The following is a 24,754-nucleotide window of genomic DNA, read 5'->3' as shown; positions in this document are numbered from 1 at the left end:
GGATTTTCTATGACGTTTGAGCCCTATGTATTTTGAGGTTTGTTACAGCCGCTAGCGTTACCTTAAATGGAGCCAGTTGGAAGTTATATTTGACCATTAGAGAAAATGCCGTTCTGTTCTAAAGATTTGAAGTTTAGATGTGTTTGTAGTAAACACCTGTTTCCTTTCTAAAAGCTGCCCAAACTAATTTGATTTTGCAAAGTACTGAAAATTAATATATGGTGCTAAGTCCATGGAGAGGAACAATACGATTCGCTTCACCAGCTTAGCATGCAAATGCTGTCACGTCTCTCTGAATTTCTAATTACATGTCTACAAGCTTCTATTAGCAGGAGGTTCAGTACATCCACCCTGAGGCCCCCATAACACACACTGCACACTGGACACAGAGAGTCAGCTGCCATCTTTGCCTTTGATGCTGCCACCCAGTGTCACTGCTGAAAACTGGTCCCAAAGTCAACAGGATGCTGTGGGCACTGCAGTGATGCCCCTGCTGATCCTGACCCAAGGGATCCAAGGCCTTGGGTTTTTTAGGCCATCTTCAACAAGCTTGGGATTCTCCCCAAAACTCTACACCAGCAGGGTGGCTGGACTTCCAGGCTCAGCCCACACCGTGCCGGGAATAGCCCAGCCCTGTCAGCCAGGCAACCTGGCCAGAGCCCACTAGACTACAGCTCTCCTTAACTTCAGATCTCAGGGAGAAGGGGCTGGGGTCTCGGGAGGCCATTGGTTTGCTTGTACCAGAACCTTGCACGCCAGGGAGGCCAGCACCTTCTGAGCCCATTCTTCACTGACCCCCCAACTGGAAAATGAGAGCCCACTCTACCTCCATCGTAAAACAGAGCAGCCACCCAGCGGCTCTCCGCCGACCCAGATCTACTCCAAAATGTCCTTCTGTCTCAGCTTGTTCAAAAAAGCAGCTGGGAGCTTTTTCTTCTCCATTAAAAAAAAATTGCTGCATATTACATTGAGCTGGGGGGAATAGATGATGAGCCCCTGGGAAGATATTAATTTCCATTTGTTACAAAAACATGCAGGCAGACTGCTGAGAATCTGATCCCTTCATTTTGCTTGTAAAAGATGTTTTGTATTAGTTCATTCCTTTTTCCAGAGTATATTAATTTGCATTTGCTCCTTTTTAGAACTTGGCTAATGGCTTATTAATTTTGTTAAGACTGACAGTATGGGAACTTTCCCTTCAAGTAAACATAATGTTAAATCCTCTAAAGAACCAGCCCAAAAAGAACTTGTGAGCCCAGCAGAGCCAGTCTCCCCGCTCTACGTCCACACTGGTCACCCATGCCCCGACTGCACCCAGCCCAGGATATCTGATCCCCAGATGATCTGGCCTGAGAGCAAGCAAAAGCCTTTCTCTACCCAGGTGAAATATAAATTTTTTTTTTACTGAAAACAAGCAAGACAGAGGGAAAGGAAGACACAGCAAGCATAAGACTAGACGGATTTGCAGAGTACAGGTGTGAGCTGCGTGACAGGGCACCCTCACCACTCTCCTCTCCCTGGATATGGGGGTCTGCTGGGGGCTTTCCTGATTTTGAGCATCCTCTACCCCACCCCAAGTACTTCCGAGGGACTAGTTGGACCAAGACACCAGCCAGGAGTCCATGGCCAGTGGGTGCCCACAAGGTCAAGAGAACCCCCTGGACCAAGCCCACCCACCCCGCAGGCATCTGATGAGGAGGAGGAGCCAGTTACCTCGTGGGACCTGGGCCCCTTCCTCCCTCCCACTCCACTTTACCCCACTCAGCAGAAGGGCCATTTCCTCCCACGTGCTATTGATTATGTTTATCAGTTCTCTCTTCTTCCTCCATTTTGTTTAAATTTATTACTTCCTTTTTCTCTTTTCTCTTGCTTTGTAACTTAAAGGGAACAAAGTTCATCAGGTATTGACTTGATTTATAGTTTCTCTTTTTTCCCCCTCCCTAATATAAGCACTGGGAACAATAAATCTCCTCTAAGTACTGCATTGGCAGTGTCCCAGAAATCGAGATATGTCACTTGCATGCTTTTGTTCTTTAAATATTCTGTGGAGTCCTAAATGTCTTCCCTAACGAAAGGTTTATTTAAGAAAGGATCTGCTCTGCCAAATGCAATAAAAAGCAGCTGAAAAAGAGGTTCAACTAGAGGAAGGAAATGGAAGGAGATAGAATTGTCATTTGTCCATAATGTGATTTTATTCCTAAGATAATCAAATGAAAAATTCTTAGGATTGATAAGAATTCAGTTAAAGAGAATGGATACAAAATAAACATTCACAAATCAATTCCCTTCCTCTCTACCAATAATTGGAAAATAAAAGAGTAGGGGGAAGACCCCCCACACATGCTAGCAACTGTGAAAGTAAAGTACCCTAAAAATGAGTTTAACAATAGATATGCAGGAACTATATGAAAACTGACAGTCGTAAAGGAAGACAAAAAAATACAGAGATGTGTCATGCTCGTGGTGAGACTCAACACTTATGATGTCATTTCTTTTCAAATTGATGTATATATTTAAATCAACATCAATCAAAATCTCAGTAGAAGTTTTGGAACTGTGTCCAAATGATTCTGAAGCTCATTTGGAAAATTAAAAAGACACCAAGAGACATACATTTCCCTACTTCTCCTGGGCTGGCTGAGGGGGCCTAGATGGCAGAGGTATGAGATAGGCCCAGTGCGGGACAGGCGGGGATAGAGGACTGGCCACCACCTGGGGCCTTGTGGTCCCTGAGCTTTCAAAGCTCAGAGGAGAGTGACTTCGGGTGTTTCCCACTGGGGAGGATGCAAGTTTATTTTAGTTGTTCAACAAATATTCACTGAGCTTCAGGCACGATTGTAGGAACCAGGGATGGAACACTGAACAAGACAAAGCCCCTGCCCTGAGGAGCTGACGTTAGCTGGGGAGGCAGACAACAGACAATGAAACTCAAAACTCCTGTTAGCACATCAAGGTGCTGTGAGGACTTTCAGCCAGAGACAGCTGGCAAGGGAGACACTCATGGGAGATGAGATGGTTGCCGTGGGATCATGCAGGGTGAGGGCATCTCCAGAACTGGACCCATGAGAAGAAGGGGGACGTACCAGGTGGGGGAGGGTCTGGGCTGGACCCCAGATGCCTTCACCTTCCCCTGGCTGCACTCCCTTTTTACAGAAACCTTGCTGCCCTGGAAGGCGTGGCCACTCCCCATTAGTGAGACACCTAACCTGAAGCAGCAGGCAGTCTCTCTCTCCAGAAATTTGAAATTGGACACACTGAGTGGAGTCCTTGAGTCAAGGGGCACTGACTGGCAGGGGGTGAGGAGTGAGGCTCAGCAGGGCAGTGGGCAGGCTGGACTACCTGCCAGCTGAGGAGTGGGGAGCTGAAGGCAGGAGCTGGGGTTCAGGGAAAAGCAGGAACTTGACTGTCCCCAGGAGAGAGAGAAAGACAGAGACACAGAGACAGAGAGGGACAGAGACACAGAGAGAGAGACAGACAAAGACAGAGAAACAGAGAGAGGGACAGAGACAGAAAGACAGAGAGATGGAGACAGAGACAGAGGGACAAGAGAGACAGAAACAGAAAGACAGAAAAACCATCCATGACTTTCCAGGGCCCCCATCACTCAGTTTTGTGGGTCTCACAATAGATTCCATGAGAACCTATCTTTTATCAATTGGTCCCCAAGTGACCAAACTCAGCTAGTACACTGATTTTTCCAAGCACTGTTTTAGGGAATATGCTTTTTAAATATTTAAAATTCTTTCTTAATATTTACCAGCATTTTAATAAATATTCAAATTGTTGAAAAATAGGTCAATTTAGCCTTTTTGACCTCACTCTTTATATTAAGATATTCCAAATTCAGAACACTTCATATACAAATTTTCAGTTTACACTGATTTCTCTTGAACTCTCTTAAAAGTTAGTTTCTGTTTTACCAACATTAAGCATCTTTAGGATTCTTTTTTTTTAAATGGAAGTCCTGGGGATTGAATCCAGGATCTAGTGCATGCTAAGCATGCGCTCTACCACTGAGCTATTACCCTCCCATTTTAGGATTCTTTTACCAATTTCTCTGAATGACAAATTTGATGAACTTAGCAAATGTTCAGATGTACCAGACTCATTGCTTCTCACTATTTATAAAGCTGACAAGCAATTTGTATTTCATGGAATGGTTTTAAAAGAATTGGAAAGCATTTTTGATTTTGTCTTCAGATGGCATTTTAAGGAATGTTTGACTTCCCCCTCAGAGCAGAGCAAATAGAAAGGAGATGAGGAGGCTAGAGCAGAGGGAGGGGAAGGAGAACTGTTAGCAAGGAAGAAAGGGGTAGTGGATGTTAGGTGCGCATGAAGGTTGTCAGGAGCAAGTGGAGGTGAGAGCAGGTACACAAGGAAAACAGAGCAGCCTGCAGGAAGCCCCAGAGGAAGGGCGGAGGCCGCCTTGCAACAAACCCCACGTGTCTTTCTTCCGTGCAGCTGGAAAAACCAAAGCAGAGCACAAGCAAATGAAATATTTACCTAACTGCACGCACATGTATAATTAGGTTGTTTCTGCTTTTTTTATTAAAATAATGTTAAATTAGATATAATTAGGCATTGAGGTTTTAGCACGTTTAGAATCATTTTCTTATAGAATGCCTAGAAGTTAGTGGATCAGAAGGTTAAAACACCAATGTTCACGCCGAAGTACTTCCCCATTGAGGGTCAGGGGTTTTACCGGTTTTTACCGGCAATGTCTGACACAGCCCGGTGGCCTACACCTTCAACGCCCACTGAGTATTTGTTCCTTAAAATACCCATGGTTTAGTGACTACAGCTACCAACCATGGGAGGATAGCTTTGATTTTGCTCTTGAAACATGTATCAAGCTCTATTGCCAGCATGCAGTTCATCCTGTCCCACACGTTACGTCACTGATTTTGGAGCAAAGAGCTCTGTCTTCTGGCAGCGGCACTGTCCTTGAGGCTCCTCTCCTTCCAATCCAACCTGCGAATGCTTAACCTGGAGATCTGCATATAAAGACAGTGACTGTTGTAACTGTGTGCTGTTAATATTCTCAGGAAGCAGACTGACTGGAAGAGGAAGTCTTGTCAGGGAGGGAAAAGCAGTAGTGGGAGAAGCCCGCGGTGTATCTTCAAGAGTGGAAAGTCTGGCCGGGGAACAACAACAGAAGCTCATGCACGTTTATTTTGAAAGTGAACAGAGTGGATGGAAGACCTTCGAGTCACCTGCCCTAGGTTGATTCCAGTTTCTCTCTTCTGCAGGTCAAGGGGCTGGTGATGGCCGAGGGGGGCCAAGAGGGTGCGCAGGGCAGGGGCCTCTGCGTGGACCTTGATGTCTCAGTACAAGTGACTGTCCTCATCAAACAATGGACAAGTTCAGAAGCCATGTTAAATATCAATTTTAAAATCCACAGTGGTTTCTGCTTTGAGATGCTCTTGATTTAGTGATCTGATATGAAAATGCAAATTCTTGCAGAAAACAGTTTTTGTCTGAAAAAAGTATTAAGACTGTAGGTTTTTAATGGTTGTTAAGAGAACTGCTACCTCCCCATCCCGGATTTCACACTCATTGCTCCCTCAGTAGATGAAGAAAATGCTCAAGGAACAGTTTTTGACTTCACGCTGGTCCAGTGAGAAACCACTGTTCACAACTGATAAAAGATAGGTTCTCAAGGAATCTATTGTGAGACCCAATATCCTCCAGCTCCAAGCTGGTCCCTGTTGGAACCCTCAGTCCAGGGGATGTGGGCTTTGTTCCTGGGTCTGGCCAGGCTGCCCACACACTGACAGTCAACTATTTGGAAATCCTTAGGGACCCAGCCAGGAGACTCGTGTGACCAGCAGGGGGGTTCTCAGAGGCTGAGATCCTCGAAGAGAAGGCAACAAGTTCTCTCTGCTGAGCCCAGACCTGAGCCCCCAGATTCCACCAGGGCCTCCAGACCACTGGGGAGGCCTCATCTACCCAACCTAGACTCCGCCTCCTGGAAGTTCTGTTACTCCTGGTCTCACCTGCCCTCTGTGACAGCAAAGTCCTGGAAGAAAAGCCAGGAACAGTAGGTGGGGAGACAAGAGCACAAAGGCGGGGATTACAGTCCCCTAGAGCAGGGCAGCACCGGGGGGGGGGGGGGGGGGGGTCTTTGTTCCTTGAACCTGGACAGCCCAGGGAGATTCTGCTCTCCAGAAGGAAGGACGCATCATGCATGCATTCATTCAAGCATCTACTTTGTGCCATATACTCTGCTAAGTGCTTGTGTAAGGGGGAATATAAATCTAATTTAAAATTTAATTTTAGATTTCCCTTGGTGCCAAAAGGGAAAGAGAATTTCCCTCTTCATTAGAAATTGGAATGCTTCCTCTGTCTTTGAGATGTGTGTAAATCTTCTTTAAAGCTAAATGAACCTCTTGCTAGTTTTGCAGTCGCAAGAATGCCCTTCTTGGGGGTCTTGAAACATCTCCGAAATGTGAATATCAAGAAGGGCGGCCCCCTTCTCTCGGTCTCTGTGGGAGTTTTACCCTAGGTGCTTGGCTCCAGATGTAACTTCCTGCTTGTTGAAAAGATTTAAGCTATTTCAGCTTTTCTTCGGATAAAGACAGTTAACATGTACGTAATGGATTGTATCTGCCTGGCTACATGAAAGGGTGAGATTTCTTTCTGTCTTTGCAGTCTCTTTGATGGATTGCCTGTAATGTGCATGGCAGCCTGGTTCGATGTTTATTCAATAGTAAAACTGTTTTTAGAACCAGCAATGAAGGACCATTTCTCATCTCTTCTCAAATAGAGCACCTACTAAGGGCAGGGAGTAGAGGTAATAGGATCTAGCGAGCCTCTAGGAGCCTGTCATCAGAGGGGGTTGGACAAGGGATCAGATAAGAGCTACGTAGCAATTAGTAAGTACCGTAAGAGAGGCCCCATGGTGAGGTACAGAAGGAGAGATGTGCTTGATAGAGGTTAAGTTTGGGGCAGAAGTTTTCAGGGAGGACTTGGCCTTGAAGGAAGGTGAGAAGTGGACAGGGAAGACTAGCAGCAGGAAGGAGAACCAGATGACAAGACAACAGTCACTTGGGCTGAAATGTCGTGAGAGATAAAGCTGGAGAGAGAGGGGTTTGCCACACCGCACTGGGGGTAGGGCAGAACATAAGGGGAGTCAGGCTCACACCTTTGCCCCCAATCCCCAAAGAAATGACCCTGCCCTGTCCTGCAAAGGCACCTCCGGACCTCAGACATGCCACACGCCCACTGCCCAAAAGTAAGTCCCCCCTACCTAGGCCTCGACTTGCGGACCTGAACACCAGGCCCCAGGGGACAGTTGGAAAGAAGAGTCATTGTTTTGGAAGCATATGACTTACACAGGAATTTAGCTACAAAGGGAGAGCATTCTTGGTGAAAGTTAGTCTGGTTTGTTTTGTAGTACCTGACTCTCCTGTTTGCATTGGAGGGCCATACATCTTCGAAGAGCCATAAAAAGAAAGCTTCAGTGCCAGATAATAAACTTTCAGTGTTCCATTTAGTGACAAAGACAAGGAAGTTTTTCCACACAGGGTTAAAGTATAAGTGGGGCATTATATGCCCATAGAAATTATGGCTGAGGCCAGGTTAATTTTTTCTAGGGTTACATATGGATGAGAAAAAGGGCGTTAGCATTTTTATGAGGTCACAGAATGTCAGCGCTGACTAATGTCTCTGGTGAACTATCTCATGGATGGAGTTTAATCTCCCAGATGCCTCTCAGAGGAAAGCCCTAATAGGGGGACAGCCACCCACAGCCTGCCATTCTTGCATTAGAGCTCCTGCTGAAAAACTTACTTTCCAATGTGGAGGCCCATGGACTCACCCCTCATGGCAGAAAATGACTAGTAATCACCCACCTGTCCCTTTGGGGCGCTTGACCAAACTATGAGAAGTGCACATGCCTGTGACCATACTCACTGTCTTCATGGGATTAAAGTCACATTTCAGGTCCCACACCCAGAGGCCCTGCGACAGTGCTGCATTAGTTATAAACTGGTGTTTAACAGCACTCTTTGGGGCCTACAATAAGGCTTTCCCCAACTCCCCAGTAATGTAGAAGACAGAGGGAAAAAAGATTGTCCTCCAAGAGGTGTCTAAAAGAGCCTGGAAAGAATACCCAATCAGGACTCTGTCTGATCCATCCCTGACCACCACCATCCCCAACAGAAAGAATGGCTAACATTAGTGTGCAGGTTTCTGTGCAGACATATGTTTTCTGTTCTCTTGGGTATAGGCCTAGGAGTGGGATTACTGGGTCAAATGATAACTCTGTGTTGAACTTTCGGAGGATTTACCATATTGTTTTCCAAAGTGGCGGCACCATTTTACATAACCACCAGCAGTATGAGGTTCTAGTATCTCCATGTTCTCACTAATACTTGTTACTATCTTTTTGATTATAGCTATTCTGTTGGGTGTGGAGTGGTATCTCATTGTGGTTTTCATTTGCATTTCCCCAATAAAAGATGCTGAGCATCTTTTCATGTGCTTATTGGCCACCTGTATATCGTCTCTGAGGAAAAGTCTATTCAGATACTTTGCACATTTTTTAATTGGTAAGAGGTATTTTTCCTGACACAAAAATACGTGGTGTCTTTTCCAACCTCACTTCTCCAACTTTCCAACACCAACTGGATGTCCTGCAATTCAACCCTATGCTGACACAAACTAACTGAAGTGAGTGTCAGACTCCACAGGTTTAAGAGTTCAGTCCTACAAGACTGGCCCCTTCAGATGCCAGCCACAAGTATCAGTTCCCCAGATTACCTACAATTCTGTCCAACTTGGCTACAAAGTCAGAGGTTCCCACCTGCCCCAGGCTCAATAGTTTGCTAGAATGATTCATAGAAGTCAAAAGAATGTCAAAATGGTCCTGAGCACAGTGAAGTCGGGATGTGTCACCATTCTGGCATGTGGATGTGTTCACCTACCCAGAAGCTCTCCAAATGCTGTCATTTAGGGGTCCATATGAGGTGTCATTATGTACACATGATTGTGCCATTGGTGATTAACTCAATCCCCAGTCCTTCTCTCCTCCCTGAAGGGTTTAGGCATGGAGCTGAAAGTTCCAAGCTTCTAATCAAGGCTTGGTCTTTCTGGAAACTAGCTCCTATCCGGAGCTGCCTAGGAACACACCAAAAGTCACCTCAGTAGCAACAAAAGACTCTCCTGTTACTCTTATCACTCAGGAAATGTCAAGGGTTTTAGGAGCTCTGTGCCAGGAACTGAGAACAAGGACTAAACATCTTTCTTACTCTATCACATCTGGATTATTTATCCTTTTACTATTGAGTTACGTAATTTGTAAACCTTTTCCACTATTTAGTGCATTGTCTTCTAACTCTCTTGTCAGTGTCTTTTGAAGCACAAAAGCTTTTAATTTTTATGAAGTCCAATTTTCCTATTTTTTCTTGGTTTATGTTTTTGGTATCATATCTAAGGCACCATTGCTAAATTGAAAGTGACAAAGATTTATCCCTATGGGTTTTTTTCCTAAGAATTTTATAGTTTTAGCTCTTACATTTAGGCCCATGATTCATTTGGGGCTAATTTTGTATCTGGTGTGATGTGGGTATACAACTTTAGTTTTTTGGCTTGTGAATACCTAGTTGTCCCAGCATCATTTGTTACTATTCTTTACTCCACTGATTGTCCTGGCACCCTTGTGAAAAATCAATTGACTTCAAATATGAGACTTATCTGTGGGCTCTGAATTCAATCCCATTGATCTATACGTCCATCCTTACGCCACTACCACACTGTCTTAATCACTGTTCTTTCTAGTAAGTTTTGAAATTGGAAAGTCCTCCAAATTTCTTTTTTTCAAGATTGTTTGGGTGTTCTTTCATTTTCATATGAATTTGAGGGTCAGTCTGTCGATTTCTGCAAAGAAGACAGCTGGGATTCTGACAGGGATTGCACTAAGTCTGCAGATCAATTTGGGGAGTACTGGCATTTTAATAATATTAAATCTTTTGATTCATGAACATAGGATATCTTTCCATTTATTTGGAATTTTAAAATTTCTTTCAACAATATTTAAGAATATAGGTTTTATACTTCTGTTGTCAGTTATTCCTAAGCATTTAATTCTTTTTGATGTTACTGTGAATGAAATTGTTTTCTTAATTTCATTTTTATTGTTCATTGCAAGTGTACAGCAATACAGTTGATTTTTGTTTATTGATCTTGTATCTTGCAACTGTGCTGAATTTATCTATTGGTTCTAATATTTTGCCATACTTTTTTTAATATTATATGATAACAAAAGAAGTTGAAAAGCTTCCTTAACCCACCTCATTCCAAAAGTTCCAGAGAACTAATTTCACATAAAAAATGTGGAACACAAAGTATCAATGTCAAATATCATCCAAAGTGTCTGTAAGAAAAAAAAAGAGAGTAAGGAGCAGAATAACATTCATACAGACAATGAACAAAACTATACCAACTATTCCAAATCAAGAAAAAACACATTACAAAATTCACAATTAGCAAAACTCAAAAGTGAGATGACAGCACTCAGGACAACGTTAGAAATAAAAGAAAAATAAACCCAGATATGAAGACTAAATTAGAAGAAACACAGGAGTGAATAAAACGATGCCTCATGAGAAATAGAATGTATAAAGTAGGAAATTTTTTAAATAGAAAAGAAAAGAACACATAAAAGGGATTCAGGAGAAATGATAAATATTGGAAATAGGCAAAGGAGTCATGAAAATGAAATTCATAGCAAGGGAACTGAATAAATACTAAAAACTAAGATTCAAGGAAACTTTCCCGAAATTTAAAAAGGGCGGAGGTGGGGGGGAACCATCTGATACTACAGTGCATTAGTTAGGATCCATTTAGGAGGGAGAAACCACAAAGTAATTTGAATAGGGGAAGTTTCACCTAAAGAATTACTAAACATAACAGCAGAGTAGAGTAATGGGGGAATGGCTAGGAAGGGGTAAAAGGAACTTTAAAGAATACAGAAGTAGAAGATAAAGGGAGAAGCCTCCATAGCTAGGATTGAGACAGAGGAACCAAGAAAAGGTCCCCCATCCCAGGGCTGAGACCAAGACCTTTGTAGAGAACACAAGTGTGATTCACTGGATGGTGAAGTTTGCTAAGACTGTGAAACCACCCAAAGGAATCCCAAGGGAAGCTCCCCAAGGGGAGATACCCTGTGCTGCTGATCACCAGGCACAGCTGGAGCTAAGAGCTGCATGCACCTCATTAACCTGGTGCCTGAGGCACACTAGAATCAGAAAAGAAGCCCCTTCCTCCTCCGCTGCCTCTACAGCGCCCTCTACTGACAAGGTTTAACTTGGGCCAGCTCTCAAAGGAAAAGTAGTTACAGGGTCCACCTCATGACCGCAGAGCCGAGTAGAGGATGGCTTTGGCAGCTGAGACACAACAGATTAAGAACCGGCACTTACATATTAAAAGAGTACACAATATACCAGGAAAAAATCGACCTAGAATGAGCAACACCAAGACATTTTTTTTAGTAAATTTACTAGATATTAAAGGGGAAAAGCCCTTTAAACATTGAGGGGGAAAGGAACAAGTGACTTATGAAGGAACAAAAATTAGATCATCACCAGACTTTTCAATAACATTGCTCTGCATCAGAAGAAAATGGTGTGACCTATCTAAGTGGGTGAAAGTGTGAGCCAAGGAAAACTGACTTTATATCCAGGAAAGCTATCAAGTATAAAAGGTACAAACTGTTATCAATGTACAAGAACTCAGGGAATATTGTTCCTATGAATCCTTCCTGAAGAATTTACTAGAAAACTAGTGTCCGACTGCCAAAATTATGAGACACATCAGCATAAGAAAGCGTAAGAACTAGTGGAAAGCACTGAATACATGGTTACTTGGAGAACCAAAACTATATGAGGTTTAAAAGGGAGAAAAACAGAACAAATAAACAAAACAAAACAAAAACAAACTCATGGACACAGAGAACAAATAGGTGGTTGCCAGAAGGGAGGGGGGTGGAAGGGAAAGAGAGGACGGGGTGAACAGGTACAAACCTCCAGTTAAGTAAGTCACAGGGATGTAATATACAGCATGAGGAATATGGTCAATAATGTTGTAATAACTTTATGGGGACAGACTGTTACTAGACTTACCATGGTGATCATTTTATAATGCATGCAAATGTCAAATCATTATGTAGTACACTTGAACCTAACATAATATTGTATGTCAATTATATTTCAATACAAAATATAAAATAAAATAAAAGAGAATATGGTATATGAGGGCAATCTGCTCTATCGATGTAGATAAAGAATAGCTATAAAAACTGGGGTAAGAACTTTTAAAACTATTTTCACTTATCATTCTAGTGGTAGCAGCATTATTATTCCCTGTTGTGTGTGTAATGTTGCCTGAAACAAATGAGTAATTATGGGATATTTTAACCATCATCCCCTGTGTCCTACAAATCAGGATTCTCAGTGTGGAAGAAAGGAGATACAGCTGTAATTTCTTAAAGATTAAATAAAATATCTGTAGTCTTGAAATTTAATTGGAAATAACAGCATGAACTGATGAGGCATTTTATCTATCATTCTATCTATACCTGTTAGCTCTGGCCTAGAAACAATGACCAACTCAGCAGCAGCAAGCATCCCCCAAGTCCACGTTGTGCTCAGGAAATGCCATTTCCCACTGAAAGTCAGGGCTGTGTGGAGAAATGACTGACTGCACGTCTGAGGAGAAAATGTACAAAAGGAGCCTGGAACAGCTTGACATAAATGACAGCACACAAGCCACCACAGACAGGCTATGTGTAGACGAGGGCAGTGTCAAAAGAACACAGGAGCCAACCCACCAGTGTTCCCACTGGCCAAATACAGGACAGTTTGAGCTCTGAACACAGTAATAATTGCAACAAACTAAAACTCACCAAATTTATTTAAATCCATGAGTTCATAATGATATTGAAAACATGAATTAGTCATCTTCAGAGGATAATAAAGAACGAGCTTATTATTTGGCAAACTGGTAAATACAGGGAAAGAGGAAGGCATTTATCCTGCCGCTCCTGTATGAGATATACCACTGGGTAACCTCATGGTAGATGAAAGAAAGCATCTGAGTATAAAGAATTCCAGCAAATAAATGACAAAGAAATGATGGAATTAAAATATCATCATTTTGTAGCGGCGGCAACTGTGGTTCTTTCCATTACCTCATGTAAAACACTGGAACAGTCTCATCAATGTTGCCATCGTCTGTTTAACACTCAGTATATTTTCTCAAAGCCTATTTACTTATAAATTGTGTGAAATGACAAAAATAAGAAGCAAAAAAAATGTGAATCTCAGCACAATGAAAACAATGGATGCCCCCATTATGGGCCCCCAGTGAAGTAATGAATCTAGGGGCTGAGCATCCACGACTAAGAGCACCCAGGAAAGGGAGCCAATGAAAGAACACATCACACTAGAGTCTTGCCAAAAAGACAGACACTGGGTCTGCTCGAGCTTCTAGATCCAGCTGACAGCGGGCAGCAAACACAGAAAGCAGCGCGTGTACTAAACTGTCCTGTGAGTGGGCAGCGAGCAAAATCCAGGCTGGGGGAACACTGCAGCCAAATGGCCTGGATTCTTCAACATATAAAATGAAAGGAAAAGAAAAAGAATGAAGAAAGAACGTGTGGATTAAAAGAGAGGTAAAAGATGTATATTTTTTAAAGTGGGAAAGACTGAACCATAGTCTAGGGATGCACACCTGGATGATGAAACTGTAAAGAAACACAAGGAAGTGATCACTATAAAAGCCAGGTAGTATTACTCCGGCAGTGGCAGAGAGGGGCTGGGTCAGGGACAAGGAACACAGAGGAGCTGCTGGGGTGGTTGCAATGTTCCATCTCTTGGGTTATGAGAGCATTTGGAGTGTTTGCCTTATTATATACTTCATTAAGCTCTATGTTTGTTTCATATATTTTTCTGTATCTATTTTATTTTACAATAAAAATATTTTAAAAACAAGGAATGTTTAAAAATTGATGCATATCTATTCAAATAAAAAAAGTCACATACCAGAATGGTATGAAATCATGCTTTGAGAAATGTTGACCTTTTCCTCAAACCTGAGTATCTCAGGCACTAGAAGCCCCCTTGTGCTGGGAAAGCCTCTCTCTGAAGATTTCCGTGCTCACTTGGAATGGATGGACTTTGTGGTGAAGGAGTACAGCAGGGAACTGATGTCTGCGCTAGACATCGGGCGGGTACAAGGGGCAGCCAATGGGCATGGTGTGGTGGGGTGGGATGCAGGGGTCCTATCTAAATACATCCCAAGGCCCACTCAACACATGTAGCCGAAACCCAGGATCCTGCTTCAACCATAACATCTCCTCTGCAGCCCACTGAGCCCCTGCAGACCTACTTCAGGCCAGTAGGGGTAGCTAGAGGTGCCATGACCGGGTTAACGTCCTGAGGCATGTGATCTGCGGCAGAACAGTGCTGTAGACAAGAACCACTACTGTGGTAGAGACCTCTGAGGGTATCTGTCCAGGAGTCACTCCCCCTTATGTAACAAGTGCACCCCCATCCCAGTACATATATCTGTTCTATATGGTCCTTCCCCCCGGGTCATAGCTGATTTGACCAGAAGAGACACAAGACTCCATGCCAAAGACAGTGAACACCTGTGGCTTACTGTCCAGCATCTATTTCCCCTCTCTTTGACATTATCACCTCAAATTTCTTTTCAGACACTTCCCCTGTCCCACATGGTCAGGATGGGATAAACCCACCTCCTGTCTGAGATTAGATTAAACCAATGAATTATCCCTATTACCTGTTGTTCATGGAAGCGTTAGGAGCCCAGGCATGAGCTAATCAGTGTCTCATTCCCTTGGCCCTGCAGTTGGTTGAGGGATGGGCACTTGACCCAGGCTGGTCCAATCAGAATGGACTTTACAACTTCTGTGGGGAATGATGAGATCCCCCCATTACTTTTCTTCTTCTGTGTGGCGTAGGGTGAGGATGAAAGGTCTGGAATGGCCACAGCCACTGCAGGGATCTTGAGGGAGGGTGCCTGAGAATAAAGCCAGAACTCAGAGGTGTGTAGAGCAGTGGACGTTGCAGAGAAAAGGAACAAGCTCTCTCATGACATTCTGAGCCACTGGGACCAGTTCAGTCATTCCTTTGGATTTTATGACATGAACCAATATTCCTCCTCTCCCCTCTCACCTTCTTTAAAAAACTGAGCTAGTTTGCATTACATTTTCTGCACCTTGTAATTGGATGTTATGGTTAGGAATGTTAAGGCTTCAAGTAACAGAAAACTATAGCAACGATAACATAGACAAATATGAGTATACGTTTTGCACAAAACATGAAGTCCAAAAGATGGCGATGGAGAGCCACTCACATAGCTCAGCAAAGTCATGCACACACACGCGCGTGCGCGCAAGTGCATGGAATCCAAATAAGGCCTGAATTGTATCAAAGTCAATTTCCTGGCTTAGATGCTGTACTAAAGTTATGTGAGATATTATCATTGGAGGCAAGTGGGTGAAAGGTACCCTCTCTACTATTTTTGTGATTACTTTTGAATCTGCAATTATTTCATAAGTAATGTTTTTTACGAATATATGTATGTATATGCATGACTAGGACATTGTGCTGTACACCAGAAATTGACACACTAATTGACTGTACTTCAATAAAAATAGTACTGTTTTTTTAAAATAAGATAAGTGCATAGACAATTTTGCACATGATTTCAGAGGCTTCACATCTCCCTAAGGCTCATATAGCTTCCTACAGTGAAAGGCTGGAGCAGCATTCACCCATTCTCTCCCCTCCACAACCCATATTCCAGCATTACTACTCAGGTCCTGCCTATTAAGCTGCTTCAATTCCCAGTGAGATGGAGAAACAAGACAGCTCAAAGAGAGAGGTTAGCATATATGAAAGCTTATTCAGCTACTTTTCTGGAAGGTGGGGTGGACATCTGGGTGCACACGTATATCTCGTACTCTGGCAACAACCTCAGATTCAGGCGATGCCACAATGACACAGAAAGTGCCCTCCACTTAAGGGCTCCTGGATGTCTCCCATCAGACAGAATTCATTCACCACTCTGGGACCTACAGTCTTACCCTTTCAAAGTCATCTTCTTGTTTCTAGCCCACCTATAGACTTTCAGACAAATAACTCAATTTGGAGAGGAAATTAACCACATTATCTGTTCTAAGTTCCCCTAAGTTTATTGATCCCAAGGCACAGGGCCCAGGCTGTGTATTTGTCGAAAATAATATCATATGATATTGCTTTTATGTGGAATCTAAAATAATGATACAAATACTATTTACAAACTGAAAACAGATTCCTGGACACAGAAAACAGGCTATGGTTGCCGAAGAGGAAAGGGCAGAGAGGGATAAATTAGGGGTTGGGGATTAACAGATATACATTACTATACATACAATAGATAAACAACAAGGACCTACTGTATAGCACAGGGAACTATATTCAATTTCTTGTAATAACATATAATGGAGAAGAATCTGAAAAGAAAAAATATATATGCATGTATATGTATAACTGAATCTCTTTGCTATATACCTAAAACTAACATCATAAATAAACTACACTTCAATAAAAAATTAAAAATATATCTATATGTATATAGTTAAAAGTTCAATTTCCAGTATCATTCCCTCCACACCCCAATGTCCTGCTGCCCTCTGCTGGTGGTTTCTAGGTAGTACTTAGAAATTCGTGTGAAAAAGTAATAACCCCAGTGAAGAAATGAGTAAGGCACAAAATAAAGAGAGTCACAAAAGAATAAATGCAATGGGATAATCAGAATATGAAAAACATTTACCCTCACTGGTAGTTAAGAAGATGCAAACTACAACAACCAGGAGATAATATTCCCCCCAACAGATTGATGATAATGGAAAAGAATGACGCCTGGTACTGCCCAGGGCTGGGGACGCACGGCTTGTCACAAGGCACACATAGAAGTGATCACCTCAGCAGGGCACCCTGAGATCAACTGAGTCTCAGGAATGGGAAGGGCCCATGCTCTCGCTGCCTGTAACCCACTTGGGCTCTGGCACCCTGGAGCCCTGCTGTGAAGCTCTGGCTTGCACAGCTGGGGCGAGTGTAGTCAGCAAGGTTTCTGGAGTAGTTTGGTCCCGTGCAAAAATGGCCTTAAAAACTCCAACTACTCTGAATCTCAAACATTCCACTTCTAGGAACTTTTCCTAAAGAAGTTATCAAAAAATTGAGTGAAGAAATTATAACCAGAAGAGCTAATCTTCATACTGCCATGTTCTCAGGCAAGGTGCCCCATTCTTCTCCCAGAAGCCAACCAGGAAGCCATTTCAAAATTTAGAATCCAGCCTGCAGTTTCTTTGAAGCTGACTTCCAAGAGACTGTGGCTTGAAACCCTTCCCACTATCTCCCCTTCGCACTCACAGTAATAGGGCCAGTTTTTACCTGTTTTACTCTTTTATTGTCCATCTTCTTACTAGAACAAAAGGTCTATGAAGTCAGAGTGCAATCCAGGAGTTCCAAGGGGTGACTGGCCCAGCGTAGTGAGCTGGGACCCTCAGGGAGCCAATGAGCGCTGAGGAGCTGCAGTGTAGAACTGGCCCAGGGGGATGAAGGACAATGTATTCCCCTTCCAAACAGGCTAGGGAGGTGACAACCTTTGAAAACGGGAGGCTGACATCTGTGTTATGTACATGCAAACCTCTGCGTGAACAGGGATTTTTTTCTACAGGGTTATTTATAATAAAAGACAATACTGGATGACCAGCTATAGGAGAATGGCTTTACAAGCTGATACATCCATATGGTGGAATTCAAAACAAAGGAGTAGCATTATTCTTACCAACATCTATTCCAGTTAGCTAATGCTGAGTAACAAGCCACTCCCAAGCTTGTAGCTTAAACAAGAGCACCATTTACTTTCCTCACCAATCTCCAATTTGGGAGGGCTGGGCAGGGAGAGCTCGTCTCTGCTCCATTTGGCACCAGACCTTAAGGCTGGGCCCTGGAACCACCTGAAGGCTCATTCACTCCCAGGTGACACCTGTAATGTGAAGACCCTGTGGGCGTCTATCTCCCTCCCTCCTTCTCTCCCCTGCTCCTGCCCCTGCCCCTCCAGGTGATTGCTCCTGCAGGGCAGCTTCAGCAAAGGGATCCCAAGGCATGCATCCCAAGAGAGACAGAGCTGGGTAGAAGCTGTATCACCTTTTTTAACCCAGCCTAGATGTCACTCAGCATCACTTCTGCCATGTCCTATTCAATAGAAGTGTGTCACTGAGATAGGCCCATATCCAAGAGTAGGGGAATCAGGCTCTATCTTTTGTGGGAAGACTGTCCAAAAATTTGTAGACTTATTTTAAAGCACCACAGTATGGGGAGATGTTCACAATATATTAAGAGAAAAAAAGCAAATTACAGAACAGTATGAACAGCCTGGATGAGCTAGTAGCCCCTTTGCTGTCAATCCACACCTGTACTGGGAACTGAACCTGGCCACCCCCAGGCTCCCAGCCTTTCGGAGGTGTGGCCATGCCTGAGCTTCAGGCTTAGTCTCTGAGTCAGATCCAGATATAAATCCCAGCTCCACCATGTAGTAACTCAGAGCTGTTTCCTCAGTAGTCGAAAACGGAGTTATAATAGTACCGGCCTTACAGTTGTGGTGAGGACCCAGGGAGCTACCCCTGAGAAGCAATTACCCAGCAGCTGGTATATAACAAGCACTCAAGTACTTGGCTACACCTGGACAAGCCTCACCTGGCGGAGGCTACACACCCAGAGCCAAGCCCCTGCTGAATGGTTTTTGGCAATAACAGGATGCTGCTCCACTAGAGGAAGCACCAAAACAGCAGAGTGTGACTCCAACATCCAGAGCTCCGGGTAACCACAGCAGCCAGCCTCCACCCACACCTGGACCAGACCGTGCCTCTGCCAGTCCCCTTAGAACAGGCATTCTGGGTGAGGAGAAGGCCTTCCTTGTGCTGGGAACCATGCCAGTCACTGCAGACGTGAGAGGAGAGCACAGCCCCTGCCCTTGAAGGGCTCACACTTTAGTCAGGGGATAGATGAATTAACAGGCAGGAACACAGAAAAAGGTGTGGGTCACCAAATGGTGCAGAGGGAGGGATTATTCCTGGTATTGGGAAGTCAGAAAAGTGTTTCATGGATGAGTGTTTGCTAAGTGGACAAGGAGGAGAGGAGGAAGGAAACTCAGGCAAACAGCACAAAGGCAAAGAGATCAATCAGATGGCTCAGATGAGAGTGGTGCCTTCTGAGCTGCAACAGTTCAGGGAGACTGGAGATTTGGGGTGAGAAGGAGAGGGACCCGTTACAGGGTCTGGGTACACAGCCTGAGGGGTTTCCCAAGCCCTGACAAAGACTTGGGCCTCATGGAGGGGAGGCTGCTGGAGAGTCTGCAGCATGACTAATACTAGAAAGAGGACGCAGGAGGCAGTGGGAGGTTGCAAAGACGGCAGGAGAGGCGGCTGCCACAGAGAAGGGAAGTACGGGGGGGGGGGGCGGTGGGGGGAGCTGAGTGATGAGGAAGGCACAGGGGGAGGAGAGAGGTGGGGAGGTAGGGGCCCAGAGCTGAGGGGCGGGGGGAGGAATAGCCAGCATGAGGACAGAACACTGGGATGTGGCAGATTTGCGCTTGTAGAGCTATCAGCCTAATTCCTGGCGTCCATATTGCTGAAGGTCTCCACTCTGTCCTGAAATGATCAAGAGAGCGTGTTCTGAAATGAAGTGTGCTATGTTCCTGACCAACAGTGGACTCCAAACACCTACAGCAAAAACATGAGCATCGGTAACAACCACTAACACCTGTGCTCAAGGCGAGCCAGGCTTTGCCTCCTATAGTCCTCACAACCCCCTTAGGAAGGGTCTTAACTATCCTGCTCCCTTTCCAGAAGAGGAAAGGGGCCTGAGGGGCAGGTCACACTGCCCACTACAGGCTTCTCCCTCACCACCAGGCAACACTGCCTCCCACTGGCCCTGCTTCACCCAAGACCCCAGGTGTTCAAGAAACTTGTCAGATGACTGAAGAGGCTCTCCCTCCCAGAGGTATTGCTCACCGTTCAGATTTACAACTCTTTCTGAATGGTCAACAACACAGGAAGACCACTGCTTTAGTGGGAAGACCTTGGTGTATTTATTGAAATAATGTGGTCACTGGACTTAAATATATATAATACTTTATCATATGAAGGAAACAGTCTTTTCTTAGCTTCCTAAAAGATTTTTTTAGAATTGTATGTCTAATTTTACAGAATTACTTTCATCTACATTCATAAACAAAATAAAGAGAAAAAAACCTACCTTTGTTAGATTTTGGCAATAGGGCTCAACTAGAAACAGTAGCTTTTAATTTTCACTTCTTGATTTTTAGCCAGTTTTAGTATTTTTTTTAAATTGCAGTTTACAATGTTGTATCAATTTCTGATGTTAGTATTTTATTTGAGTAAATTATGTTCACTCAATTTTCCAAAAAATTCTCTACATCATTGAATTTGAAAGTGATAGTGGGTAACAATTTATAGTTTTAAAATTCTAACTGTTCTCTTTATTCATTTGTTTTCTTTTATTAATTAATTTTCCAGGTATATATCTTTTTCATTAAAAAAAAATGCTCTTCAACTAACAATTTTGATTCTGCCAGTTAATTTATTTCTGCACTTATCTTTATCATTTCCTCCATATACTTTCCTTAATCTTATATTTTTAAAACTCCTTTGGCTACCTTGCTACTGTATAATAGGTATCCAAAGAGTGTATTGAATGAATCAATGTTCAAAGAATTGAACTGGCAAAAAAAATGTGAAAAGGATGGGTTCAAAAAATATTAATAATCAAGATGTGGTGAATCAGATATGGGGTAGGGAGGAGTTAAGGATGAACCCCAAGTTCTGACTCAGGTAACTGTTTAATAGACTAAATTACGTTTTCCCAAAATTCATATGTTGAAACTCTGACCCCAATGTGATGGTATTTGGGGTCAGCCCTTTAAGAAGTAACTAAGATTAAATAAAGTCATAAAGGTGGAGCCCTAATCCATTATGACTGAGGTCCTCATAAGAAGAGTAAGAGACACCAGGGATGCACATGCTTAGAGGAAAGGCCATGTGAGGACACAGTGAGAAGGTGGCACCTGTAAGTCAAGGAGAGAAGCCTCAGGCGACACCAAACTGGCCAACACCTTGATCTTGGATTTCCAGCTTCCGTAACTGAGGGGGAATAAATTTCTGTGGTCTAAGATGCCTCATCTGTGGTATTTTGTTATGGCAGCCCTATAAAATAATACACTTGGTGAATAGTGGGCACCATTTGCTGACTCTATGAGTAGACCTGAGAGATGGCAAGTAGAAACGCCCAGCTGGCTGCTGACCGACTATACACGTTGGCAGAATGAGCCAGAGACAGAGATCTGGGTGCTATAAATGGAAGTAGAACACCATGGGGTGAATGTGAATGAAACGAAACTCCAGCAAACATCTCCATGAGACTCTAAAGGAAGAGACGCGCCTGAAGCAAGTTTAGAATAGGCAGAGAAACACAAGGAAAATCTAGAGATGAGACCATGAAAACTAAGAGAGAACATTTAAAGAAGTGGGCTCAGCAGTGCCAATTGTAACATAAAGATCAAGCCAGACAAAGCCTGAAGAGGTTAGCAAGTTAATGATCTATGGTCTCCTTGAAAAGAAAACCACTGGTGGATGGCTGGCAGTAGGAGCCACGTGGCAAAAGATTCAGGTGTGGATGAGGGAGGAAGTAGAGACAGAAAGGGGAGACAACTCTCAAGAAGTTTGTTTGTTAAAGAAAAAAACCAAAAGTGGTGCCCGGAAAGGATCATCAGCTTCCAGGGAGGGGCTTCTTGCTGTGTAAAATTCTTCATCATGCACAGACGTTAGAGGAGAGGCCAAAGACACAAGTGAGAACTCCTGGGAGAAGAGGGGAGGCAGCTCAACCTCACACAGGGGAATGAATCACACTCCACTAGAAGGAGCATTGCCTTTTCCACTGTGATAAGAGCAAAAGTGTAAAGGGTGGATGAGGATTCTGTGGGTGGAAGATGAGAAACTGTGGGTTTCCCACCTAGAGTTCTCTGTGTTCATGTTGCAGTAGGAATACTGTCAGAGAGTAATGGTTTTAAAGGAACAATGAAACTTAACAGCTGTAGGCAATGAGTGTGAGATGACTAGGGGCATATGATGGGGTAGCCCAGCAGCTCTGAGGACCCAGTTTAGAGACAAATGTAGTGGGTGGCACCACCCACAGCTGTGTGATTTCTCCTGCGGCGGTATGAGGTGTTGTATGACTTGTATGAGGCCCAAACCTCTTTAGATTTTCCTTGTGTTTCTCTACGTATTCTAAAATTTCGTCAGGGGCAAATCCAGCTGTTTAGAACCCAGCTGAAGGAATTTGCTAGGGTTCCACTGTGACCTTTTTATATTACTTCTATGTATTCTCCATGGATTCACCCTCAAGGTTCCACCCCATTTCCTATGACTCAGAAGTTTAGAAAGGTAAGTAACTAGATAAATCCATAGTAGGGGTTTGCTAGGAAAAAGCAATGTAAGGGTAGGCATAAATGACCCCAAGAAGATTTGGCCTGCCTCCTATCTTTGCTTTTCCCATCACTTCATTGCAGCTTTCATCCTTAACCAAAGGACAACAGTTTTCATCCCTAATAGACCCAACATTCCCTTTTTATAATGAACTTTTATACCCACTTTTACTGTCCTGAGGTCAAGCTATACATAACCTACCTAACAGACGTAAGTTTAAAAGATCCATTTAGTGCCCTCAGGGTAATGCAAAGGAGATGTAAAATGAAATTTATAATAAAAAATGTATCGCAATCTGTAAATCTCAGGCACAATTACAAGAAAAGACTTAATGAAGTAGTCAGATGCATGACTGGATACAGATCCCCAGGAAGACAGGTACAATCACAGACTGAGCAAGATATGCTATATCTGAAACTTAAACCCATGAGTAGTATGACATTCCATCAGGTCCAGTAAAACTCAACCAATTGCTACATTAAAAAAATTTTTTTGCAGTCTCAAGCTGTTAGTATAACGACTTTAAGTAGAATTGAAATATGGTTTGGTTTCAGGCAACCCAGCATATCAGAAATAGACAAAATGGCAAGTATGTACAGTACCACAAACTGTTTATGATCTTAGCTTCTTTGGTCACCACCTTTTCCTATCACTCTAAAGTTTGGGGGTAGAAAAAAAAACTGGAAAAAGAAAGTAATCTTTGGCAGGAGAGTATAGCTCAAGTGGCAGAGTGCATGTTTAGCATGCATGAGGTTCTAAGTTCAATCCCCACTACCTCCTCTAAAAATAAACCCAATTACCTTCCTCTCCCCACCAAAAAAAAAAACAAAAAAACAAAAAAACAAAAAACACCAGCCTGAGGGTAGGAATTCTACTGTCAGTGGTGATCATCCTGAATTTGGAACACAAGAATGGCCTGTACTGGGGGTCTTTGACCACCTCCATAATGTTACCCAAGAAGGAACCATAGTGCCTGGACAGGCAGTAAAGAAGACCAAAGAGGACTTCGGGAAGCAGAGAGCTTAGGGTTAAAGAAGATGGCTAGAGCCAGCCGAAAGGCACTACCACCAAGCTAATTGTTTCATACTGCAGTGTCTCCTTCCTGACCTAACATGTTTCTCTGTTGCTGAGGACACCTCTTCTGAACATTGTATTTATACGTAAAACACCGGTGCACTTTTCAGACCCAAGCCCAGCTGTCACATCACGCCAGATGGGAAACTGCAGAGCTCAGAGGCCAGGCCTCCTACCGGAGTCCAAAAGAGCAAAGAGCATTCCAGCAGTCCCCGCAACTCCTGGAGCCCCACCACCATGCTCCACTTCCTTATAAAGTGGCTGCGTGGGTTTGGGAAGCAGAGGCTGTGATGTGTTGGGTGTCAGTTAAAAGCAAGATGAGCCCGCAGAGGAATAAGCAGGTAGAGAGTGTCAATGGTCAGTCTGGGGAGCAGAATCTAAATTAGACTGTGACACAGAGAAGATGGCAGGGCACAAGTCAGAGAGCCAGGAGTCTTCGCTGCACCACTGACCACCAGGGTACTTTGAATCTCTGCGTTTCCATTTTCTCATATGTAAAGTGAGGATGACTATAATACTACTTATCCTTACCAACCTAAGGAGACTGTCTGGTGGAAGGGATTCAAGTACACAAAGATAGTCTATAAAGCACTTTATGACTGTTGTTCTTATTACTGTCATTACTATTCTTAAGAAAGCAGCAGAACCGTGGAGAAGGTGAACCTAGAGCTCCTTAGGGCTTGGGGCAGTCAGACAACAAGTGCTCACACATTTCCTGCAAGTCAAGCCATGCTTCCCAGCCTCCTTCCCAGCAGGAAAGAGGATGGAAGACCACCTGCTGAGAGTGCGAGTGACTGTTTTGGGTCTAGAAAGAATAGGTGGAGAAACCTATAAGGCTGCAAAGTGTTTTTGAGAAATGAAATGTTTCCAAAAATTTCCCCAAAATGTGTTCCACTACGTATTACCAAAAAGGATTTGGTGGTGAAATCAGTGTGGGAACAGGCTTCCTCCCCCAGGCCTTCTCTCTGAGACCTTAACAATGAATTTCCAGTGAGGATATGGGATGCAGGATGTGCCAAATTTATTTAACGACAGAACCCTTTCCCACAGAGTATCTATCAAAGGGTTTCATGAAACATACTTTGGGAATTAAACCCTCCAGTTGGG

The 24,754-nt window shown here is 43.5% G+C and overlaps 1 long non-coding RNA gene across 1 annotated transcript; it reads right to left on the bottom strand.

The window, feature by feature from the left end:
* Nucleotides 1-10,160: 10,160 nt before the first annotated feature.
* Nucleotides 10,161-22,135, bottom strand: LOC141577755 (uncharacterized). The gene is made up of 2 exons (XR_012507201.1): nucleotides 14,803-22,135; nucleotides 10,161-13,607 (listed from the first exon to the last, which is right to left on the bottom strand). It is a non-coding gene; the product is annotated as an uncharacterized LOC141577755 (long non-coding RNA).
* Nucleotides 22,136-24,754: the final 2,619 nt, after the last annotated feature.

Source organism: Camelus bactrianus, chromosome 5, assembly GCF_048773025.1.
Source record: "Camelus bactrianus isolate YW-2024 breed Bactrian camel chromosome 5, ASM4877302v1, whole genome shotgun sequence".
In the NCBI taxonomy this organism is placed as follows: domain Eukaryota; kingdom Metazoa; phylum Chordata; class Mammalia; order Artiodactyla; family Camelidae; genus Camelus; species Camelus bactrianus.
The sequence above is the reverse complement of the archived record's forward strand: the minus strand, read 5'-3'. Positions and strand labels throughout refer to the sequence as shown.